Below are 25,332 nucleotides of genomic sequence, written 5' to 3'. Positions count from 1 at the left end.
CAGTACTCGGGCAGACAAGCCAAAGACTGCGATAACAGGAAGTGTTGAAACTAGTCTGGTAGGAAGCTAGTGCTGCTGCACCTTTTTCCTCAGTGCATTTAAATTGCAATGTGTGCATCCGCCACCTTGTGGTTATAAAGCACCATAGTCTTTACTTAAGGTAGTCTTCCAGATCTAACACTTGAAATTAGTTAAGGTATGGTTTTTATCAGTAGTCTTGTAAGCTTTATTTTTGGATTAATGCTTTACTCTGCCTCAAGTGGTCACAGATCATTGAACCCTAGATGCCCATAAATATTTTAATATTTGTGTAATTCCCTTTTCTATTTTGTTTTCTACTGTATTTCTATCCGACAGTTACAGCATTAAACAGAGGCACGCTGCATGTTTGGGATTCTTTGACATTTTGTGGACTGTCTATTTTTTTTTTTTTTTTTTCAATAAAACCTTCAGCCTGCATGTAGTAATTTATGTAATAATTATGTTATAGTGATCACATGATTGTGAAAACCTCTGGCAGCTGAGTAGAGAAGAGTCACAATTGGGGAAAAAAAAAAAGCAAAAAAAGAAAAAGGCGCTAGTAAAATCACAGGTTAGTTTTCAAAGAAGCAGAGCTTAAGAAATTATGTCCAACCTCCTATCACACTAACAACATTCTGCTTTGTTCCTGATCCGTAATGGGGACCAGCTGTATCACTGACAGCCCAATCTGATCATTAGCAACCGCACACAGTGTCGGCTGCTAGCTAAGAAAGAGAGGATATAGACTGAAGTGTTACTAAACTCACAACAGTAAAATCGGTGTGTATATGCAGTAAAGCATGCTTGTTATGCTCACTATGGAACTTAAGGGGTTAATCCTCTGCAATGTGTAAAAAGGCTGTTTGATCCTGTCTTCTCTGATCCTCCCCTACTCCCACTGTCCTCTAACATTCTCTGGATAGTACAGAGGCTAGGGGACAAGCCGCACATGTTCAGTTTGGTGTGTATTGCTAGAGTTTTATTTCTTGGGAGAGTGCATGTGATCAGCACAGGGCCAATCAGCACTGTCCAGACAGAGGATCAGGGGTCCTGCATCCTTATAGGACAATAATGAGAGAATTGAAAACTCCTACAAGCTTTAACCAGACACTGATAAAAGTCACAAGACTGCTCTAACTGCTGATAAGAAAAGGTATTTAGCAATTTATATTTACTAAAATGATTGCATTTCCATGTTTCTGTGTACTGTGGGAGACCAGATATATGGAATGCAGGGTCCTGGGTTTAGTAACACTCTAATGTTGCCGCCTCATTGAGCATTGTGCAGGTTATTGTAAATCATCAGTATGTGTGTAGAAGGGATGCAGGAAATAAGGTTGGTTTAGTAAATAAGCTTGTGCTACATCTTCCTCTCTAATACCAGTTGAAGATGTGCTGCTGATTGTAAGAACTTGTATAGGTTTTAACAATGACATGAAAATTAAGGATGGAATTAGGGAGGAGGTAAGGATATGACAGGAAATAGCACAGCGGTTAAAGGGGTCACTAAAAGAAAACTTTTTTCATTGTGGATAAAGTAAGGGAGGGTTTTAAGCCCTGTCAGTTATTTTGTTTTAATTATTTTTTTGCAATCTGTAACCCATTGCAGAGATTTCCCTTTACTTCCTGTCCTATAGCCATAACAGAGTAAGAATAAATTCCTCCAAAGTGAGGAAATCCCAATGTGTCACCAGAACTAGTGTCCCCATTGGACGATTTGCCCTATATTTCTGTTCTGATGAGAACCCAAAATTTGGGATTTCCTTTACTTTCACATTCGATGATAACAGTAAACAGGACAAACAAAGAGTGAATCTCCCTAATGGGAGCACAGGCAGCAATGACAACTGACAGGTGTTTTAATTCCTTTCCACTCCAAAAAACAAAAACAAAGGATGCCTTTAGTGACACCCTTTAACCCAACATTCATACAACAGTTGATACAAAGTTTTTGTATCTAGCGACTTGCTTATGGGGTATTTAAGAGGGGGAGGAGTCAGAAGTGCCGCCGGGGGACCCTGGAAGAGGAGGATCAGGGCTGCTCTGTGCAAAACCATTGCACAGAGCAGGGAAGTAGAACATGTTCATTATTAAACAAAACATTTATAATCACTTTTTATTTATTCAATGTTTTATGTAATTCCCACTAAAGTGTGCACAAGTATTTAAGCTCAACAGGAGAAAGCTATTGTCTCTGTTGTCAGTGGGCCTACGGTGTGTCTGTGGAAGTACCTAGATGCCCAGTTTTAAACCTCAGATGCCTAGATGTCCAATTAAAACCTTCTCAGCTCCCTTCCCTCATTTGTTCTCAATGATGTACTGTATTAAAGAGGAAGTAAACCCTCTCTTAAAAAACAAAACAAAAAAACACCCTGCAAGATAAAGGCATAATGGGCTAGTATTTTTTTTTTTTTTTTTCTATTCTCACTCTATCGAAAAGCCAGTGGCGTGCAAAACACACCTCAAAAACTTCCACCCGGTGCCAAAAAAAAGTGCCCACACATAGAGAGTGAAACACAAAAACGTGCAACGGGTGTACAGAGTCCTCCACTAGGGAAGGACCTTACCCTGATCCCCCGGGGCGTTAGGCTCCAGACAGGGACTGAGGTACTCAGACAAAGGGTCCATCCAGCCGAAACCAGGTGGACCCCCACAACTGGAAGGACTGCCGAAGCAGACCAACCCAAGTACAGTGGGGCTCTCCCGAAGAGAGACCGATCAAAGGAGAGGGCGAATCAAGCCAAAAGGCCTATGTCCACCCCCTCCCAAGACTTTCAGAGTAGGCCCGAGGACCCACACCCTACTCGCCACACAGTGACAAAACGTGTATACAAAGACAACCAAAAAAAAAACAAAAAGGTGACAAACAGGGGTAAAAGAAAGAGTGGGGAAGATAGTGAGATGGGAGAGTGAAAGTGGCCATTGTGCTATACAATGGCCGGCCCTCCGGCCAGGCATAAAAATTTCCCCTGGTCCTGGCCAAAAGGCCCGGCCCAAGAGGCAGGTGCGAAAAACGTGTGTTGTGATGAAAGTGACCATGGTGCCATAAAATCAAGTGCTTTCACACCGTGACTATACGGCACCCCTGAACTGCCACTTCAGGGGCACATTCACCACTGGCTTTTCGAAAAAGCCCTGACCCTCCAGCCCAGACCACAGCAGGCCCCACCACAGACAGGAAGGATATGGAGATCAGGAAGCCGGAAAGAGCCCTTTACCATCAGGCTCTGCCGTCGCTCCCATCACTCCTCCTAATTACATTCGGGAAGTACTTACCACTCCCTCCCCCCCTTGCAAGGCAGGAGTAAGCGTTCTCTCCCAAATAACTGTCTGGAGCTAGATCCGCCCCAATCCAGGCCAGAAGGCCAGGGTCCTGACCCTCTGGTTCAGACCCCGTGGTTCTCTATCCCCATCAGAAGGCTTCCTTTTCGGCTACAAACCGCTCCAGGTCACCTTCACTCCAGCAGGTTTTGCATAGCAACCGCAATCCCATCTCTATTTCGCCATAGATCAGGGACGGAAGCAAGCGCCACCTCCTGGAAACTGATAAGAACAGATACTACACTTGATCTTCGCCAAAAGGCCGAGAAGCAATTAGCAATAATCACGCCTCAGTTGAACCTCATTGGCTATGATACTGCCACTGCGCAAAGCATAGCATACTAGCTCATTATGAATTACTTACCTGAGATCGACGCCCCCGCAGTGGTCCTCGGTCACCACCTCCGTCGCCGCCATGATACCCGGAGTGACTTCCGCGTATCGCGGCTCCGGCGCTGTGACTGGCCAGAGCCGAGATGACGTCACTCCCACACATGCGCGCGGAAACCGTCAGTGATGGCACGTTCCCATTCATTAAACAGCAAGCTCAGTGCGCATGCGCCGTAGACATCAGTGCCGTCTTTCTTGTAAATATCTCCTTAACCGTGTAGGTTAAGGAGATATTTCTTGCACCTACAGGTAAGCCTTAATCTAGGCTTACCTGTAGGTCAAAGTAGTCTGTAAGGGTTTACAACCACTTTAACACAGATACAGAACTTGAGAGTGGAGGAACCTTCCATTCTCTTCGGTAAAAAGGGAATTGTTGCATCAGAACACTTTTAAAATGTACACTTCCCTGACAGACTGGACATAATTGGTTTTGTTCTGCAGCTCTTTGATTTCATTCTCTATCAAAACTACTTTACTTTGTATTCTATGGTAGATTTAGTCGTTAGGTGAAGGGTACCACTATAGGAGTGGCTTATGCTCCTGCTCATGGTTGTCTGCATTTGGAGTTCTGGGTGGGAAATAAAGTGTATGCCTTTTGTGGAATACACTGATAATGTAGCCTTATAGTTGAGATATATAGATGATGTGATTGTGGTCTGGAGGGGTACAAGAACTTAATTGTCTGAATTCCTTGTGACCTTGAACATCAGTTCTCTGCATATTCATCTCACCTATACAGTGGATAAGAACGTAATCACGTGCTTGGAATTGCTGGCTTTAAAAACAATGGTCATTTGGCCACAAAAATATTTTTAGGAAGCCCATTGCTGGGAATACACCCACTGGTCAGTCCCTCCACATCTGCAGAAATTGTTCTGATGAGAACACCTTTGAGAAGGAGGAAACCAAATTTATGGTGGAATTTCTAAACAAAGTTTATTCCCACTGGATACTTCATAATAATAAGTAAGCGCAAAGCACATAATCAGAAACCAGCTTCTCTTCTAGCCACTAATGAAATGTTGCAAATTAGCAGTCAATAGGTACAGCTTATAATTTGATATTTTTTTTTTTTTTTTTGCTAAATGCTTAAATCGGGGTTCTATAGGTAATATGGTATTTATTAGAAGAATTAACATGTATTGCCAGCGAATCCATGAGTTGCAGATGTAATAGGCCTATGACCTTTTATTGAAAGCCTGATCAAAAAATCATTGTGACCATCTGGTTAGATCTGAATATGTGTCCTTCGTAAGAAAACATGTCTGAAAAGGCTGTTTTTAAAGGCTTGTGGCCATTGTGCTGTTTGTGAAATGTGCCGTTTGTGTATGTAAAAGAGGAACTAAACTCTCTCAATCAACATTAACAATTTTTAGTCCTTACTAGGATTAGTAAATATTTACTTTTTTTTTTTTTTTGTTTATTTTTCTTCATTCTTGGTTTCTGGCCTAGGCTAAAATGATGCTATACAACCCATTAGTCTTTCATCTGGAGGGGAGAATTTCTCAGCTAAGCACACCCTCCTCCCTGCATGCCTGAGCTAAGGGCCGATGGATTCAAGGAAGTAAATGCTACGTGAATTATCTGCCCTTTCTCAAGATGGCTGCAGCAATAAATGCTAGCAGGGTGTTTTTCAAAGGCATTTCTCAACAAAATAAACCATGGAGACATGCTTCATGCTTTGAAAATCAAAAATTATTTAAATAGGATTATCAGTTTGTGGTACTTAGATACAGTTTATTTCACATTAAGCAAGCAAAAGTGTTTACAAACTCAAACTTTGAGGTTATTTACAGCGCCTTGAAAAGGTATTCATACCCTTTGAAATTTTCCACATTTTGTCATGTTACACTCAAAAATGTAAATGTATTTTATTGGGATTTTATGTGATAGACCAACACAAAGTGGCACATAATTGTTAAGTGGAAGGAAAATTATAAATGGTTTTCCAAATTTTTTACAAATATCTGAAAAGTGTGATGTGCATTTTGTATTCAGCCCCCTTTACTCTGATACCCCTAACTAAAATCTAGTGGAACCATTTGCCTTCAAAAGTCGCCTAATTCGTAAATGGAGTCCACCTGTGTGTAATTTAATCTCAGTATAAATACAGCATTTCCATGAAGCCCTTAGAGGTTTGTTAGAGAACCTTAGTGAACAAACAGCATCAAGGCCAAGGAACACACCAGAATGGGTTAGGGATAAAGTTGTGGAGAAGTTTAAAGCACGGTTAGGTTATAAAAAAAAATTATCCCAAGCTTTAAACATCTCACGGAACACTGTTCAATCCATCATCCAAAAATCGAAAGCATTAATCTCAAGCAGCCAAGAGGCCCATGGTAACTCTGGAGGAGCTGTAGACCTCCACAACTCAGGTGGGATAATCTGTCCACATTACAGCTAATAGTCAAGCGCTCCACAAATCTGTCCTTTATGTAAGAGTGGCAAGAAGAAAGCCATTGTTGAAAGAAAGCCATAAGAAGTCCCGTTTGCAAGAAGCCATGTGGGGGAGGGAAGCAAACATGTGGAAGAAGGTGCTCTGGTCAGATGAGACCAAAATTTAACTTTTTGGCCTAAAAGCAAAACCCTATGTGTGGCAGAAAACTAACACCGCACATCACCCTGAACACACCATCCCCACTGTAAAACATGGTGGAGGTTGCAGCATCATGTTATGGGGATGCTTTTCTTCAGGGACAGGGAAGCTGGTCAGAGTTGATGGGAAGATGGATGGAGCCAAATACAGGGCGATCTTAGAAACAAAACTTGTTTGAGTCTGCAAAAGACTTGAGACTGGGGCAGAGGTTCACCTTCCAGCAGAGGACAACGACCCTAAACATACAGCCAGAGCTACAATGGAATGATTTAGATCAAAGCATATTCATGTGTTAGAAAGGCCCAGTCAAAGTCCAGACCTAAATCTAATTGAGAATCCGTGCAAGACTTGAAAATTGCTGTCCATCCAATCGGACAGAGCTTGTGCTATTGTGCAAAGAAGAATGGGCAAACATTTCCCTCTCTAGATGTGCAAAGCTGGTAGAGACATCCACAAAAAGACTTGCAACTGTAATTGCAGTGAAAGGTGGTTCTACAAAGTATTGACTCAGGGGGACTGAATACAAATGCACGCCACACTTTTCAGATATTTGTAAAAAAAAAAATTGAAAACCATTTATAATTTTCCTTCCACTTCACAATTATGTGCCACGTTGTGTTGGTCTATTACAAAAATCCCAATAAAATACATTTATGTTTTGGGTTGTAACATGACAAAATGTGGAAAATGTCAAGGGGTATGAATACCTTTTCAAAGCACTGTAAATCCCTTACACAATGCAATAAATTACAGGTGTGCTGTAACCTGTAAACAAGATCTACAAAACAGAGCACCCCTAGTGCTGGGGGGGGGGGGGCTTTTTTTACTCCCACTGGCACCAGTGCTGGAGGTCCTATTTTATTTCTTCCAATTACACCAGTGCTGGGGGTGCTATTTTTATCCTCCTAAATACACCAGTGCTAGGGGTCTTTTATTACTCCTACTGACACTAGCACTGAGGGCCTTTTTATTGTTCCCAATGACACCAGCGCTAGGGGAACTTTTATTGCTCCCAATGACACCAGTGCTGGGGGTCTTTTATTCACACTGACGCCAGTGATGGGGCACCATCCATCTCACTGACACAGGTCCATTTAACACATGTACTGACACTTAGGGCATTTGTTACTGACACAGGAGCTCTTCCTACTCCCACTAACCCCTGATGCCTGGGCATTTTTTCATTCCTACTGCTCACAGTCTGGCCTCCAGGCAATCTGAGCATACAGTGATCTGGCCCTTTGCCTAAAAAGTTTTTGGACCCCGACATTAGTAATGCAAACGTGATTCAGCTGTTCTCTGCATCATGCAGAATCGTTCAAGGCTGCATCGCAATGCATCGATGTGCCAATTATTTTCAACACCCCTATTGTGTATAATCTTTTTTACCACAATTTTGCTGTGTTTCACATGCATTTACTGTGCATTTCTGGTGCATTTTTGGGTTGCCTGCACCTGTGAAAAAAGGATGTGACTCAAACGCACCAAAAATGCAAAATTGTGGTGCGGTTTTACTGCGATTTCCATTCATTTCAATGGGAAGCTGCTTTTTTTGTGCATCTATACTAATATAATGCCGCGCTATCCAAATGTAATCAAATAATAATCGTACTTAATCCTAAGATTACTGACTGCAGTTAAATATTGGTGGTGGGATATTACATTCCAATGTAAAAAATCTAGTGAACATAATAATGAAATCTTATGCGAGTAAAATTGCGATAATAAACAATTAAAAATTGCAATCCTGTGTGATACTCCCAATGTTAACCTGTGTAGCATACACAACTCTATATACACATCAATATACAATAATTAATATAGAAATAACGTTAACCGTGATTAAAGAGCTCTTGTGCCAAACTAATTCATGCATTAATCTGTGTCCACAAAATCGCAACATAAAGTCCATTCATAACTACTCCATTTTTCTGGTACTCTTTGCAGATGATGAAACAGATGATAAAACCGTAAAGTGCTAGAATAAATATTCCCAAAAAATAAAGAAACCTTTTTTTTCCTTGGTTTAGGCCGGTACATTTTTCTACATATTTTTGGTTAAAAAAAAAATTGCAATAAGCGTTTGATTGGTTTGCGCAAAAGTTATAGCGTCTACAAAATAGGGGATAGTTTTATGACATTTTTATTAATAATTTTTTTTTTTTTTACTAGTAATGGCGGTGATCAGCGATTTTTATCGTGATTGCGACATTGTGGCGTACAGATCAGACACTTTTTTGCGCTATTTTGGGACCAGTCACATTTATACAGCGATCAGTGCAATTAAACATGCATTGATTACTGTGTAAATGTGACTGACAGTGAAGGGGTTAACCAGGAGGGGGCGCTGCAGGGGTTAAGTGCGTCCTAGGGAGTGATCCTAACTGGGGGGGGGACGACACGACTACGTGTGACACGACAATGATCACCGCTCCTGATCACTGGGAGCTGTGATCCGTATCAGTGTCACTAGGCAGAACGGGGGAAATCAAAAAGAAACGTGGAAATAACTGCGTGTCAAAAAAGGCGATTTATAAATAAATTAAAAGGCAAGCAGCGAATTCCTATATGTGACACAGACACACACCACAAAAAATATGTATAAAACTGGTGACTCGCGCTTTTGACAAAACAAAGTGAATATGAATGTAAAGGTGATCAAACATCATCTTAAACAAAATACAAATATGCATACAATCATATATCCAAAGAAAGATATGTGCAAAAAATAGGCAACAGAGGCTGCAATAAATTGTGCAACAATAATATAAACAATAGTGAATATTAGTCCATATGAGAACACCCGAATAAGTTAGAAAAGTCCAATTATAAAAATCCAGTGAATGTCCAATTATATGGAAACATAAGTGCTTGGGTCCACCACCATAAATAGAGTGCCTGGCCGCTTACCAGAAACCCATGACCCCCCGTTACAGAGGGTCTGAGTAAGCTGTTAAATCCTACTGCTCCGGACCACCATAAAGCCAAGATGGGAGCTGGGATGGGACATCAGGGACTGTAGTGCAGATGGATGGATCCCCAGGAGAAAACTTTACCCTCAGCGGAGTAGTATGACCATGAAAAGAGAAGGGGAGGGCTCCAATAGTGTAAAATCGTATGGCTTTATTATAATAAAATATACACTCACATATAGATCAAGGAAAAACGTTCTCTGGGAAAGAACAGTCTGTGGCACCGGCCGGATGCTCACAGACAGCCCGTCCTTCTGGTCTTCGCAACAACAGTGGGAGGTGACGCGATGACGCAGATGAACGGGGGAAATGCTTGTTTACATCAGCATTTCCCCATTTTTCTCTGTGAGACGATTGCGGGTATTCCCACGGACATAGAGTCCGCGGGACCCATGACCACACGGCGGCAAATTTAAAATGATGTACCTGTACGCTCATTTGCCTGTCTGTGCCATTCTGCCGACGTAAATGTTTGTGCAGCAGTTAAAATTACAATATTCCCTATATTCGGGTACTCCCATTTAATAGGTGCAATGAGCGCACCACTCTGTAACAAGCCAATCAAATATAAAGACGTTGTATTGGTGTGTCCTCTCCTGCTCTGAGATCACTCCATTGTCTCACAAACCGTCCTGTCCCCTCCCCAACATGTGTCGATAACGGGAAATAACATATCTTCCTCAGGGGGAATTCTCTTGGATGGTTGAGATGTCAATTATTTTATACTGTCATCATGGCTATTTTGTTGAAGACCATGGGCATTCTATAGTTTATTGTATGCTCGCGACTACACACTACCCATACTGCACACCGTGTATTGTGGCCAAGCACAAGAACACACAGCGGCATAACATCAGTTTATGATGGCTTTTAAGGCCTCGTGTACACAGCATTTCCCCATTCTTCCTCTCCGTGAGACGATCATGGGTATCCCCGCGGACATTTAGTCCATGGGACCCGCGATCACGCTCGAGGCAGGGTCGCGGGCGCGCACGCGACCACACGGCGGCAAATTTAAAGGGACGTACCTGTACGCCCATTTGCCTGTCCGTGCCATTTTGTCGACGTATATGTACATGCGGCGGTCGGGAAGTGGTTAAACAAAAAACTAAACATTTCTAAATAAATTTATGTAATCTTCTTTCCATATGAGTATTCTTTTTTTTAAGGCCCATTTGACTGCTTTCATAGCCCCCTGATCTATATTTGTGTATGTGAGGCCACATTGGCCGTGGACATCACTACATTTGTATCACCGCTACATCCGTTTAACAACTGTAAAGTATGCTTGGTGTCTTTCTAAAAAGCTGTGGTATTTTAAACCAAAGGTTGCAGATGTATGTCGATGTATTCCCCTAGTCTTGCAGTGACTCTATCCCGCTTAATATGGGTCTTCCCGGTGGACTTGTTCTATTCCTATTTTTTTTAGATTATAATATATAATAGGCAATCTACATGCCGTGGGGACCAAATATTTCTCTTCATATTTAAGTATCTCCTTTTCTACCCCATACTGAACCAAAGAAGCCAATGCAAGTTTAAGCTGTTTGATAGGATTAGTTGCCAATATTTGATATGTACACCTATCTCCAAGAATTTTATTCATTTCCATTTTGTATTGATCTAAAGAGAGTACTACAATCCCCCCCCTCCTTATCGGCTGGGTGGATCACAGTGTCATTTCTCTCCTCCAGTGTTTTTAGGCCTTTTTTTATATCTTTGTTCATAGATTTTTTTTTTTTTAATCGGTAACTGTTCTAAATCTGCGGTAACCAATCTCTTAAATCTATTTATAAGTCTATATCTATATCTCTGTGGTTTCTTTGCATAAAAATGTCCCTCATTATAGGAATAACCCCCATAGGGTAGAGGTTAGGGATGGGCAGAACACCCCCGTTCGGTTCACATCCAGAACATGCGAACAGGCAAAAAATTTGTTTGAACACGCGAACACCGTTAAAGTCTATGGGACACGAGCATGAAAAGTCCAAAGTGCTAATTTTAAAGGTTACTTTGCAAGTTATTGTCATAAAAAGTGTTTGGGGACCCGGGTCCTGCCCCAGGGGACATGAATCAATGCAAAAAAAAGTTTTAAAACGTCAGTTTTTTCGGGAGTAGTGATTTTAATAATGCTTAAAGTGAAACAATAAAAGTGAAATATTCCTTTACATTTGGTACCTGGGGGGTGTCTATAGTATGCCTGTAAAGTAGCGCATGTTTCCCGTGTTTATAACAGTCCAAGAGCAAAATGAAATTTCTAAAGGAAAAAAAAGTCATTTAAAAGTACTAGCGCTAGTGCCGGCTATTAATGAATTGTCGGCCCCGACAATACACATAAAAGTCATTGAAAGTCGTTGAAAAATATTCCAGCGATGTAATCCAATAAATCCATGCTCCTACTTCAGCGATGTAATCCAGTTCTCGATCTCCAGCGATGGATGTTCTCCAGCGAGGAACACGCACAGGATCCTGCCTCCACCGGAGGCACCCAGCCAATGACGCGGCGCTAGCTTGACAGCTCTTATGTAGGTGAAGGCGGGGCCACGGTCACGTGACCCTGTCCCCCTCCGAGAAGGGGAAACGCCGGGGTTTCCCAGTGACGTGTATGGGTGACCCCGCCCCCCTCTGATGCAACGCGGGATTCCCGTTGCATCAGAGGGGGATGGGGTCACCCGTACACATCACTGGGAAACCCCGGGGTTTCCCCTTGTCAGAGGGGGGAAAGGGGTCACGTGATGGGTGGCCCCGCCCTCTGCTACATAAGTGCTGCGTCATTGGCTGGGTGCCTCCGATGGAGGCAGGATCCTGTGCGTGTTCCTCGCTGGAGATCATCCATCGCTGGAGATCGAGAATTGGATTACATCGCTGGAGTAGGAGCATGGATTTATTGGATTACATCGCTGGAATCTCTCTTTTTATTTTTAATAAAGGACTTGTCCCAAATCGTCTCCTGTGGGTTTTTTTTTAACATTTTGACACTTTCTTTTTGTGAAATGGTACGGGTACAATGTACCCCTTACCAATTCACATGGGGGGGGCGGGATCTGGGTGTCCCCTTTGTTAAAGGGGGCTTCCAGATTCTGATAAGCCCCCCGCCCGCAGACCCCCACAACCACCGGGCAAGGGTTGTGGGGATGAGGCCCTTGTCCCCATCAACATGGGACATCCACCCATGTAGAGGGCATGTGGCCTTGTGAGGTTCAGGAGGGGGGGCGTTCTCTCATCCCTCACTCTTTTCCTGCGGCCTGCCAGATTGCGTGCTTGGATAAGGGTCTGGTGTGGATTTTTGGGGGAACCCCACGCCATTTTTTTTTTTTTTTTTTTAATTCTTGCGCAGAGTTCCCCTTAATATCCATACCAGACCTGAAGGGCCTGGTAATGGAATTTTGGGGGACCCCCACGCATTTTAATTTTTTAAAATTCTTCAATGATTTTTATGTGTATTGTCGGGACCGACATTAATAGCCGGCACTAGCGCTAGTACTTTTAAATGACTTTTTTTTCCTTTTAGAAATGTCATTTTGCTCTCGGACTGTTATAAACACGGGAAACATGCGCTACATTACAGGCATACTATAGACACCCCCCAGGTACCAAATTTAAAGGAATGTTTCAGTATTAAGTATTATTAAAATCACTGCTCCCGAAAAAACGTCCGTTTTTAAAACTTTTTTTTGCATTGATACATGTCCCCTGGGGCAGGACCCGGGTCCCCAAACACTTTTTATGACAATAACTTGCATATTAACCTTTAAAATTAGCGCTTTAGATTTCTCCCATAGACTTTTAAAGGGTGTTCCGCGGCTTTTCGAATTTGCCGCGAACACCCCAAATTGTTAGGTGTTCGGCGAATGGGCAAACAGCCAATGTTCGAGTCTAACTCATGTTAGACCCATCCCATACCTATTAGAGGTCCCCTTGTGGTGGACCCCTGAAATGCGGTGGTCCACCTCTTTGTGGTGTCCTCATCTGTTGTGTATATTGACCCATTCCCTGGGGCCCTCTATAGTAGGGTGCATACCCTTGATGGTTCCCTCTTGGGTTTTGATAACCCTGTTGACCCAATTCCAATTATCCCTATTGTGGGGGGGACCTTTATAAGGAGGTCTCCCTCCATTCGAATGGGATTCTCTATTCTCATAATAATTATAGTTATAATAGGGCTTTTTTTATGGTTGCTCATAGGGGTGCAACGGATCAAAAAACTCACGGTTCGGATCGTTCCTCGGATCAGGAGTCACGGTTCGGATCATTTTCGGATCAACAAACCCCCCCCCCCCCCACTGTAATATCGACGTCATCTCCCCCACTGTAATATCGACGTCATCTCCCCCACTGTAATATCGACGTCATCTCCCCCACTGTAATATTATCCACAATCTCCCCCACTGTAATATTATCCACAATCTCCCCCACTGTAATATATTATCCACAATCTCCCCCACTGTAATATATTATCCACAATCTCCCCCACTGTAATATATTATCCACAATCTCCCCCACTGAAATAATATATTAGCAGGGTATTGCAGAGTATTGGCAGGGTATGGCAGAGTATTGGCACTGCTGCCATCCGATCTCTCCCCTCCACTGTACAGATCAGTACACAGAGGGGAGAGAGGAACCAGCGTCATGACATGACGCTGGTTTGTTTACAAGTGATTGCTCCGTCATTTGACGGAGCGATCACATGGTAAACGGCCGCCGGGTGTACCAAGATGGCCGCTGCCTCTCCTAAGGCCGAGGCAGCGGCTCGCTCCGCGGAGCGCATGTGTGCCGATCCGAACAGGTTTAACCGTTCGGATCACGGATCGGTTACGATCCATTGCACCGTTGCACCCCTAGTTGCCCATTCTGACCACTCGAATGCTGTTCTCCATAATGAAATACGGGTGGTTCCCTATTCTGTGGTTTACCAGCGGCTTGTACAGAATTAGGCCCCATGTACACGGGACACTGAGGCTAAGTCCTCTGAACAAATTTTTTTGACACCTTGAAACCGGTGTTTAAAACGCCCGTTTAGCCGCGTTTAACTGCGTTTGTGTCTAGAAGCGTTTATTAAGATTACCTCATTTAAGACCCTCCCCAAGCTCAAAAAACATTGTAGTTCACTATATCAGCCATTTTGACCAGAGTGAGTAGGAGCAGCAGAGAGAGCAGTTGTCTACTTGTATTTGCCTCTATTTCTGTGCTTTTTTTTTTTTTTTTTTTGCAATGGATGCCATAATGAGCATATGTGTGGAAATGCTCCTGACATTGCTTGATGAGGCTAGAACGACGTAGAAAATTGCGTGAGAGGTCCAGAGTCAGGGTTCGTTGCTATTGGACCCATCCTTTGATTGCGCAGCGAACGTCGGCAGGATATTTTGTAAACATGTACGTACAGCTGCATACCTACTATATATAATCTATGAATCATCGCAAGTAATTAAAACATTTTTAACTATTTTTTTTTATGTTATGTTTTTTGATTGTTTTCCACCATATTTTTGTCTTTTCAGGTCTAAAATATAGGGTACCTTTTAAAAAAGCTTATAAATGAAAACTGGTCCAAACGTCGGTACCGCGTTTAGTCGCGTTTGGCGTCTGAAACTTGGAAATCTTCGGCGTCTGATCCCATTTTTTTGCTTCCAAAGAAACGCTGTTAAACGGCAATAAACGAGACTGTGTACATGGTCACATAGGATAACATTGAATGAGTTCAGGGGCAGTTGAAAAAAGCATCCAACTGCCTCTGAACATACGTTTAACAGTGTCCCGGGTACATGGGGCCTTATATTGGCGGACATCATGCATGGTACAATCCCCATACGTTTATTTTCTGCATGATTTCCTTCTCTCCTTGGAGATGTGGTGGGGGCTGGGTTATTCGTTTGCCCCACGTTAGCCTGCCATCTAAACACCTGTTTGTTCTGGTAATCACCCAGATCCCGCAGGTATTTTTTCTTTTTGTTGTTCTTTTCTGTTCTTTTCTGTATCTTTCTTTTGCATACTTTTGTGTAATTTCACCCATATGTTTTATATATTTAGCGGTGTCTTTATAGAGCTCTATTTTATCTTTAGACTCCTTAACCAGTTGCCGACCGCCACACGACGATGTACGTCGGCAGAATGGCACGGGCAGGCAAAAGGACTTACAGGTACGTCCTTGCCTGCCCGCGGGTGGGTGGTCCGATCGGACCCCCCCCCCCCCCCCCCGGTTCCAGCGGCGGTCGGATTCAGGTAAGGGGCAATCAAAGGTGAGGGGGAGGCCACTCATTCGTGGCTCCCCCCTCGCGATCGCTCCTGCCGAATGAGATGCTTCCTCGGCTTCTGTAATGTAAACAGTAGCGGAGGAAGTGATGTCATCTCTCCTCGAGCCGGTCTTTTCGTTCCGGCGCCGAGGAGAGAAGACATCCAAGCAAGTTTGCACCAGCACTACACTAACAGTAGAACACGCAGGCACACTTGTCACCCCCCCCCCCCATCACCCCCCAGTCGCCCCCTGATCACCACCCTGTCACACTGACACCAAAAGCAGTTTTTTTTTTTTTGATTATTGCATTGGTGTCAGTTTGTGACAGTTATAAGTGTTAGGGCAGTTAGGGTTAGCCCCCTTTAGGTCTGGGGTACCCCCCTTTAGGTCTAGGGTACCCCCCCAATAAAGTTTTAACCCCGTGATCACCCCCCGTCGCCAGTGTCACTAAGCGATCGTTTTTCTGATCGCTGTATTAGTAACACAGGTGACGCTAGTTAGGGAGGTAAGTATATAGGTTCGCCGTCAGTGTTTTATAGCGACAGGGACCCCTATATACTACCTACTAAAGGTTTTAACCCCCTGATTGCCCCCTAGTTAACCCTTTCATAGGTGATCACCATATAATTGTTACGGGTGATGCTGGTTAGTTTGTTTTTTATAGTTTATCATAGTTTTAGGGCACCCGCCGTTTATTACCTTATAAAGGTTTAACCCCCTGATCGCCCGGCGGTGATATAAGTTAAGTTTTTAGAGTCAGATAAGGTCTGCGTCGCCCCAGGCAGCGTCAGGTTAGCGCCAGTACTGCTAAAACCCACGCACGCAGCATACACCTCTCTTAGTGCTATAGTATCTGAACAGATCGATATCTGATCCGATCAGATCTATACTCCCCAGCACTTTAGGGTCCCCCAAAAAAACGCAGTGTTAGCGGGATCAGCCCAGATACTTGCTAGCACCTGCGTTTTGCCCCTCGGCCCAGCCCTGCCCAGCCCACCCAAGTGCAGTATCGATCGATCACTGACACTTTACTTACAAAACACTAAGCACACATAACTGCAGCGTTCGCAGAGTCAGGCCTGATCCCTGCGATCGCTAACAGTTTTTTGGTAGCGACAGTCAGGAGCTTTTTTGCCTGTGAGTCTCACTAGTGTACCCCTAAATTTAGAGCCCAAAATGGCAAATCGAAGGTACACTAGTGAAGAGGCCTACACGTTTCTGAGCATGACAGTTAGTGAAGAGGAAGTCACTCATCTGTCAGATTCAGGCTCAGAATACGATCCTAGCGGCTCCATGACAGATATCTCTGACGACGGAGTTGTGGTCCCTGCTAAGGTCAGGCGTACCAGACCCCGAACTTCTTCTGTCCTTGAAGTGCAAGAACCGCAGGTCCCTCGTATGGAGCAGAGAAGTACTAGCGCCGCTATTCCTTCTGGTGAACTGGCAAGCACTAGTGGCCTAGTACACCCTGGTCATACATCCAGCACTGCAGTATCACGTGGTGACATGGCGAGTCCCATAAGTGCAGTTCAAGCACTAGTAGTGTCCCGCTGCCACCAAGAAGACGAACACAGGCCCGTCGTGCCCATAGTGCCCTTCCTGCTGCATCCGCCAATCCGAATTGGGAACCCACCACTTCTGCAGCACCCGTACTTCCCCCATTCACTGGCCAACCCGGAATTCAGGTGGAAACAGTTGATTTTACGCCACTTGATTTTTATTCACTGTTTTTCACCGAAGATCTCTATAGATCTATTGTGGACCAAAGCAATTTATACGCTGGTCAACACATCGCCGCTAATCCCCAGTCCTTCCTTGCCAGAGATTGGAGACCAATTACGGTCTCCGAATTTAAGATCTTTCTGGGCCTTTCCCTCAACATGGGCATAAATAAAAAGAGTGCGTTGCGGTCATATTGGTCCACTGACCCAATTTACCATATGCCCGTGTTCTCTGCTTCCATGGCCAGTGCACGATACGAGCAGATTTTGCGGTTCATGCACTTTAATGACAATGAACTCTGTCGTCCTCGTGGAGACCCTGAATACGATCGGCTCTACAGAATTCGGCCCCTCGTAAACCACTTCAAGCAGCGTTTTGCAGCCTTGTTTACTCCCCATCAAGTTGTCTGCGTTGATGAGTCCCTGATTAAATTTTCTGGCTGCTTGTCATTCAAACAGTACCTTCCCAGCAAGCGTGCCAGATACGGGGTCACGATGTATAAGCTCTGTGACAGGGCCACAGGCTATACATGTAGATTTATGGTTTACCAGGGCAAGGATAGTCACAAACTGCCCTGACTACATAGGAAGCGCTGGCAAGATAGTGTGGGACTTGGTGTCACCCTTATTCGGAAAGGGGTAACATTTATATGTGGACAATTATTACACGAGTGTGCCACTTTTTAGTCACCTTTTTGATCATCAAATTGGAGCATGTGGCACCGTGCGACCTAATCACCGGGGCTTTCCCCAGCGGCTTGTAGATTCCCGTCTTAGGCTGGGGGAGAGAGCCTGCTTGCAGTGTAATAATTTGCTCGCTATGAAGTGGAGGGACAATAAGAATGTTTTCGTTCTTACCTCCCTTCATGCAGACACGACGGTCCAAATTACTACGGCGACTGGTGTTGTGGAGAAACCCCTCTGTGTCCACGAATATAACCTTAACATGGGAGGGGTGGACCTCAACGACCAGTTGATGGCGCCGTACCTAGTTGCCCGTAAGGCCAGACGCTGGTACAAAAAAGTGTCTGTATACTTATTTCAATTGGCTTTGCTGAACGCTCATGTGCTATACAGAGCTTCAGGACAGACTGGATCCTTCCTTAAATTCCAGGAAGAGATCGTCAGAGCCCTTCTGTATTCAGATGGTGCTCCACCTCACCTTCCTCAACCAGATGCAGTAAGCCGGCTGCATGGGAGGCATTTTCCTTATGTCCTCCCGAGTACCCCTACCCAACGAGCCCCCCCCCCAAAGAAAATGTCGTGTCTGCAGAAAGCGCGGATATAGGCGTGACACCCGGTATTATTGTCTCTCCTGTCCTTGCAATCCTGGTCTTTGCATTGGTGAATGTTTTGAGCGTTACCATACACTAGTTGAGTTTTAGCGTAGGGTACAGCATTGCACAGACTAGGACACACTTTCACAGGGTCTCCCAAGATGCCATCGCATTTTGAGAGACCCAAACCTGGAACCGTTACAGTTTTAAAAGTTACAGTTATAAAAAAAAAAAAAAAAATGTAAAAAAAAAAAAAATACACAAAAAAATATAAAATAAAAAAAACAAAAATCGTTGTCGTTTTATTGTTCTCTCTCTCTCTATTTTCTCTCTATTGTTCTGTTCTTTTTTTACTGTATTCTATTCTGCAATGTTTTATTGTTATGTTTTATCATGTTTGCTTTTCAGGTATGTAATTTTTTTTATAGTTTACTGTGTTTTAACCATTTTTTTGTTTTCAGGTACGCCATTCAGCTGCAGCGCGGATTTATTTATCTTGACAGCAACAGCATTTGCTCCCACGATACATAAAGCCGTGACTCCAGCGCTGTCGGAGGTGATTTCACCACCACAGTTACATACTTCAGCATATATGCCGAAGCGTGGGGGCAGCAGTGGGTGTAGGAGCGATTTGCTCCTGCCTTTTGCGGGAGGATGCCCCCATGCTTCGGCATATATAAACGGTGCATGTATGCCCATCATTAGAAGTGAGTGGATGAAGGGAGGTATTCTAATGGTGGGCATACCCCCCGATCATCAATATCTTTTTTTCGTTCAGCCAAAGGCTGCATGAAAAAAAAGTTTACAATATATGCCCAACAAGGACCAGCAACGTACTGGTATGTTGCTGGACTTTAAGTGGTTATACCAGAATGATGCGTGCAGGTTTAGGTATCATCTTAGTGTCATTCTTTTCAGCCAGCGGTCGGCTTTCATGTAAAAGCAATCCTAGCGGCTAATTAGCCTCTAGACTGCTTTTACAAGCAGTGGGAGGGAATGCCCCCCCACCGTCTTCCATGTTTTTCTCTGGCTCTCCTGTCCCAACAGGGAACCTGAAAATGCAGCCGGTGATTCAGCCAGCTGACCATAGAGCTGATCAGAGACCAGAATGGCTCCAAACATCTCTATGGCCTAAGAAACCGGAAGCTACAAGCATTTCATGACTTAGATTTCGCCGGATGTAAACAGCGCCATTGGGAAATTGGGAAAGCATTTTATCACACTGATCTTGGTGTGGTCAGATGCTTTGAGGGCAGAGGAGAGATCTAGGGTCTAAAATACCCCAATTTTTTCAAAAAAAGAGTACCTGTCACTACCTATTGCTATCATAGGGGATATTTACATTCCCTGAGATAACAATAAAAATGCTTAAAAAAAAATAAAAATGAAAGGAACAGTTTAAAAATAAGATAAAAAAGCAAAAAAATAATAAAGAAAAGAAAAGAAAAAAAAAAAAGCACCCCTGTCCCCCCCTGCTCTTGCGCAAAGGCGAACGTAAGCGTCGGTCTGGCGTCAAATGTAAACAGCAATTGCACCATGCATGTGAGGTTTCACCGCGAAGGTCAGATCAAGAGCAGTAGACCTCCTCTGTAAATCTAAAGTGGTAACCTGTAAAGGCTTTTAAATGCTTTTAAAAATGTAGTTAGTTTGTCGCCACTGCACGTTTGTGCGCAATTTTAAAGCATGTCATGTTTGGTATCCATGTACTTGGCCTAAGATCATCTTTTTTATTTCATCAAACATTTGGGCAATATAGTGTGTTTTAGTGCATTAAAATTTTAATCTGCAGGGCATTTGCTTTAAAAAAATATATAATGTTTGGGGGTTCAAAGTAATTTTCTTGCAAAAAAAAATAATTTTTTCATGTAAACAAAAAGTGTCAGAAAGGGCTTTGTCTTCAAGTGGTTAGAAGAGTGGGTGATGTGTGACATAAGCTTCTAAATATTGTGCATAAAATGCCAGGACAGTTCAACCCCCCCCCCCCCCCCCCCCCAAATGACCCCATTTTGGAAAGTAGACACCCCAAGCTATTTGCTGAGAGGCATGTCGAGTCCATGGAATATTTTATATTGTGACACAAGTTGCGGGAAAAAGACAATTTTTTTTTTTTTTTTTTTTTTGCACAAAGTTGTCACTAATTGATATATATATGTGAGCCTTTTTGGGAGCCTAGCCACGTACGGGACCCTGAAAACCAAGCTCCGCCTTCAGGCTTTCTAAGGGCGTAAATTTTTGATTTCACTCTTCACTGCCTATCAGTTTCGGAGGCCATGGAATGCCCAGATGGCACCCCCCCCCCCCCACCCAAATGACCCCATTTTGGAAAATAGACACCCCAAGCTATTTGCTGAGAGGTATAGTGAGTATTTTGCAGACCTCACTTTTTGTCACAAACTTTGAAAAATTGAAAAAAGAAAAAAAAAATACATTTTTCTTGTCTTTCTTCATGTTCAAAAACAAATGAGACCTGCAAAATACTCACCATGCCTCTCAGCAAATAGCTTGGAGCATCTACTTTCCAAAATGGGGTCATTTTGGGGGGTTTTGTGCTATCTTGGCATTTTATGGCCTTCGAAACTGATAGGTAGTGAGGAGTGAAATCAAAAATTTACGCCCTTAGAAATCCTGAAGGCGGTGATTGGATTTCGGGGCCCCGTATGAAGCTAGGCTCCCAAAAAGTCCCACACGAGGTATCCCCGTACTCAGGAGAAGCAGCAGAATGTATTTTGGGGTGTAATTCCACATATGCCCATGGCATGTTTGAGCAATATATCATTTAGTGACAACTTTGTGCAAAAAAAAAAAATTGTCACTTTCCCGCAACTTGTGTCAAAATATAAAATATTCCTTGGACTCAACATGCCTCTCAGCAAATAGCTTGGGGTGTCTACTTTCCAAAATGGGGTCATTTTGGGGGGGTTTTGTGCCATCTTGGCATTTTATGGCCTTCAAAACTGTGATAGGTAGTGAGGAGTGAAATGAAAAATTTACGCCCTTAGAAATCCTGAAGGCAGTGATTGGTTTTCGGGGCCCCGTACGCGGCTAGGCTCCCAAAAAGTCCCACACATGTGGTATCCCCGTACTCAGGAGAAGCAGCTGAATGTATTTTGGGGTTCAATTCCACATATGCCCATGGCCTGTGTGAGCAATATATCTTTTAGTGACAACTTTTTGTAAATTTTTTTTTTTGTCATTATTCAATCACTTGGGACGAAAAAAATAAATATTCAATGGGCTCAACATGCCTCTCAGCAATTTCCTTGGGGTGTCTACTTTCCAAAATGGGGTCATTTGGGGGGGTTTTGTACTGCCCCGCCATTTCAGCACCTCAGGAAATGACATAGGCAGTCATTAACTAAAAGCTGTGTAAATTCCGGAAAATGTACCCTAGTTTGTAGACGCTATAACTTTTGCACAAACCAATAAATATACGCTTATTGACATTTTTTTTTACCAAAGACATGTGGCCGAATACATTTTGGCCTAAATGTATGACTAAAATTGAGTTTATTGGATTTTTTTTATAACAAAAAGTAGAAAATATCATTTTTCAAAATTTTCGGTCTTTTTCCGTTTATAGCGCAAAAAATAAAAACCACAGAGGTGATCAAATACCATCAAAAGAAAGCTCTATTTGTGGGAAGAAAAGGACGCAAATTTCGTTTGGGTACAGCATTGCATGACCGCGCAATTAGCAGTTAAAGCGACGCAGTGCCAAATTGTAAAAAGTGCTCTGGTCAGGAAGGGGGTAAATCCTTCCGGGGCTGAAGTGGTTAATCTGGCTTTCTATTGTCCTCATTTTCCTCTGTTTTCTTTTTATTAAAAATTCCTTAACTTCCCTACCTTTCCCATTAAAAAACGCATACCATTCATCAATTTCAACCTCTCCCGTTAGCCCATCATTGATGGGAATATCCCACCATTGATGGGAATATCCCATCTGAGCTTTCTAGGGACCATGTTATCTTTTAAATATTTTCTCTTGTAAAAAAAAAAAATATTTCTCCATTGTAGATATATCCCACCATATGCTGCTCTTTTTATCCATATTGTGACCTAATTTCCTAAAAAGATGCACTATATCATTATATTTATTAGCCGTTTCTGAAAACATTCTCTTCTGTTATCAAGAGAAAGAGAAAAAGAATGAAAACAAATCCATGGTTGCTGCTAACAAGTATATGAGAGGAAGACCATCTAAATAACAAACAAACTCTTGTGAGCTACCATGTGAAAATCCAAATGATAATTAGAGATGATTAAAGGACAGCTGCTAGCATTGACCACGTCTCATATGCTTGTGCCAAATAAGAATTTATACCAATATAATAATGTGCTATCCAAATGTAATCAAATGATAATTGTACTAAAGCCTAATATTACTAACTGCAGTTAAATATTGGTGGTGAGATATTCCATTCCTATGTAAAAAATCTAGTGAACATAATAATGAAATCTTATGCGCTTAAAATTGCGATCATAAACAATTAAAAATTGCAATCCCTTGCGATACTCCAAATGCCATCCTGTAGCATACACAATTGCAGTTTACAAAACCACACCAAAGATGCAGCATGCAGGACTTTTCAAAATACACTGTAACACAGTGGTGTGAAAAGTCCCATAGGATTTAAAGGGAAACCTTTTTTCTTGCAAGGAAAAAAAAAACTGAAAAAAACGTATCAGTGTGAAAGGGCCCTTACATCAGGACGATGTTTGACTCGCTCTCTAAACGCTACACTCTCCCTGAATTGACCATAACAAACCAAAAAGCTCAAATTCTAAATGTTAATATAAATACAGCAATCAGTAAATAAGGTGAACTACAGAGCGGGTAGCCCAACATCTAGACACAAACTAAGTGCCGGTTCACAGTGGGACGTTCTGTACAATGGAACCGTTCTAATCGCCTTAGAAAAAGGTTCCTGTACGACTTTGGGGGCGATTTGCATTGACTTCTATACAGAAGTCGTTTTGCAAGTGGCCGCTCCTGTCGTGTCCAGGTCGCCTGAGGCAGTGGCGCTGCAAGTCGTGCTGCCTCAGTGTGAACCGACACTTAGGATGGAATAACACCTCTGATACAAAGTGATTAGGGAAGCAAAACAATCCAAAAGTCCCCTGGCAGTCTGTGATGGTAACAATATAAAAAAAATGGTTACATTGTATTAACATGTGCAAAAGTCACAGAAATGCCAGTTCAAATGTGTTGCTGATGGAAAACCAAACAAGGTCAACGTAAAAAAAAAAGGGAAATAAATAAAAATAAATAGAAATAAAGATAATATTACTAAATATACACTGTGTGTGTGTATAACAGGATTGATTACAAAATGCAATAAAAATCAAACAGAAAATGCAGGCAATAGGGAATATAACTTCAATAATAAGTGCTTAACATAAATATTTTGCAGTGGAGGTGTTTTGTAGTACACCAATATTTAGTTGTATTAAATCATGTGTTATTGAATTTAGTCCCTAAGTGGAGTTTCTAGCAGTTATCTAGGGCACTCACATGTGGTATAGATCACTAATGCCCTTTAGTGGGGGAGGTGTATTATAGTTTGGATTGTAATTTTTATTTTTTACCTTTTTTCATTACACACAAAGGAGTAGGGGTATTGTAGCGTTACACCACAGACACCTTGCATTTGTATATATCCTATACGCTAGGGTGGGGGTCAGCAACCTGTAGATTGTGATCTCCTAGTAGATTGCGGTCAGGTGACTGATAGATCGTGGCCTGAGTTTTGCCTACCCGCCATTCCAGAGCATCAGACAAAGTGCAATGCAGGAGGGACTACTTGTAAAATTGGAGCTATATTAGGGAGAAAGAGCCACATAAACAGATGTCTCCTCTGTAGTGCCAGCTCCTGTCTCCTGTCCCATGCGGAGTGATACAAACTGCACTCCAACTGTTATCCCGGGGGGGGGGTAAATCCACAACTCAACCCGGGGGGGTAAATCCACAACTCAACCGCAGGGTTTTACCATACCATCCCCCATCTTTACGTGTGAACGAGCCCTAAGGGTGCCACTGTGGAATGCAACTAAGGACTCATTCACAAGTGCAGCAGGCACATTTTCTCCTCTCAAAAGTGATTTGAGTGTGTTTGACAGGTGGTGGGGCGGCAATGTTACTTCCTCGCCATCTGATTTAAACCTCGGATTGTTTACTGGTTTCCACCAGTTCTATGCTGGTGGCACTGTTGGACATCTTGTGATGTTAAAAAGGAAGTTGGCATGGTCTTCAACATCTGCGTTAAGTTTCTTTGGCTGACTACTGCATCTACGGTCCTCAACGTTGCCCATTTCTTGGTGATTCTTCAAATGAGCTTGAACAGCACATTTTGAAACCCTGGTCTGCTTTGAAATCTTTTTGCCTGGGAGAGACCTTGCTGATGCAGTATTACTACCTTGTGTCTTGTCATGGTGTATGACGTGACATGAAACAGTCTTCCACAACCTCACCTTGGTAGCAGAGTTTGGCTGTTCCTCACCCAGTTTTAAGCTTCCTACACAGCTGATGTGTAAGGTAAAGTCTAAAGGGAGTAGTGGTTAATTATTCTTACGCTGAATGGTCTAAGCTTATTAGTGTTGGGACCCTTACTTTTTAATATATTTATAAATGATATAGAGTCTGGGATTAAAAATATAATTTTAGTCTTTGAAGATGACACCAAGCTATGTAGTGGAATAGCATCCTTACAGGAGGTCTCCAACTTACAGCCTCAATGCATTGTTTAATTAGGGCAATTATGTGGCTAATGAGGCTTAATGTTGATTAAATGTAAAGTTGTGC

The 25,332-nt window shown here is 42.8% G+C and overlaps 1 protein-coding gene and 1 pseudogene across 18 annotated transcripts in view; one reads left to right on the top strand and one right to left on the bottom strand.

Annotated features, from left to right (window-relative positions):
- The window catches only part of FCHO1 (FCH and mu domain containing endocytic adaptor 1), a 253,496-nt gene that overhangs the window by 76,184 nt on the left and 151,980 nt on the right, over positions 1–25,332 (top strand). Inside the window, exon 1 of one of the 18 annotated variants that reach the window (XM_073593522.1) lies at positions 510–592. The exons of the other annotated variants lie outside the window; for them this stretch is intronic. The gene's annotated coding sequence lies outside the window, so the exon portion shown is untranslated. Of the gene's footprint in view, positions 1–509; positions 593–25,332 lie in introns of those variants that run through there. 18 annotated transcript variants of the gene reach the window in all.
- On the bottom strand, positions 3,612–3,676 carry LOC141124497 (U4 spliceosomal RNA; annotated as a pseudogene).

This window comes from Aquarana catesbeiana, linkage group LG01 (assembly GCF_042186555.1).
Source record: "Aquarana catesbeiana isolate 2022-GZ linkage group LG01, ASM4218655v1, whole genome shotgun sequence".
Taxonomy (NCBI): domain Eukaryota; kingdom Metazoa; phylum Chordata; class Amphibia; order Anura; family Ranidae; genus Aquarana; species Aquarana catesbeiana.
Note: the sequence above shows the minus strand (reverse complement) of the source record. Positions and strands in the feature narration are given on the sequence as shown.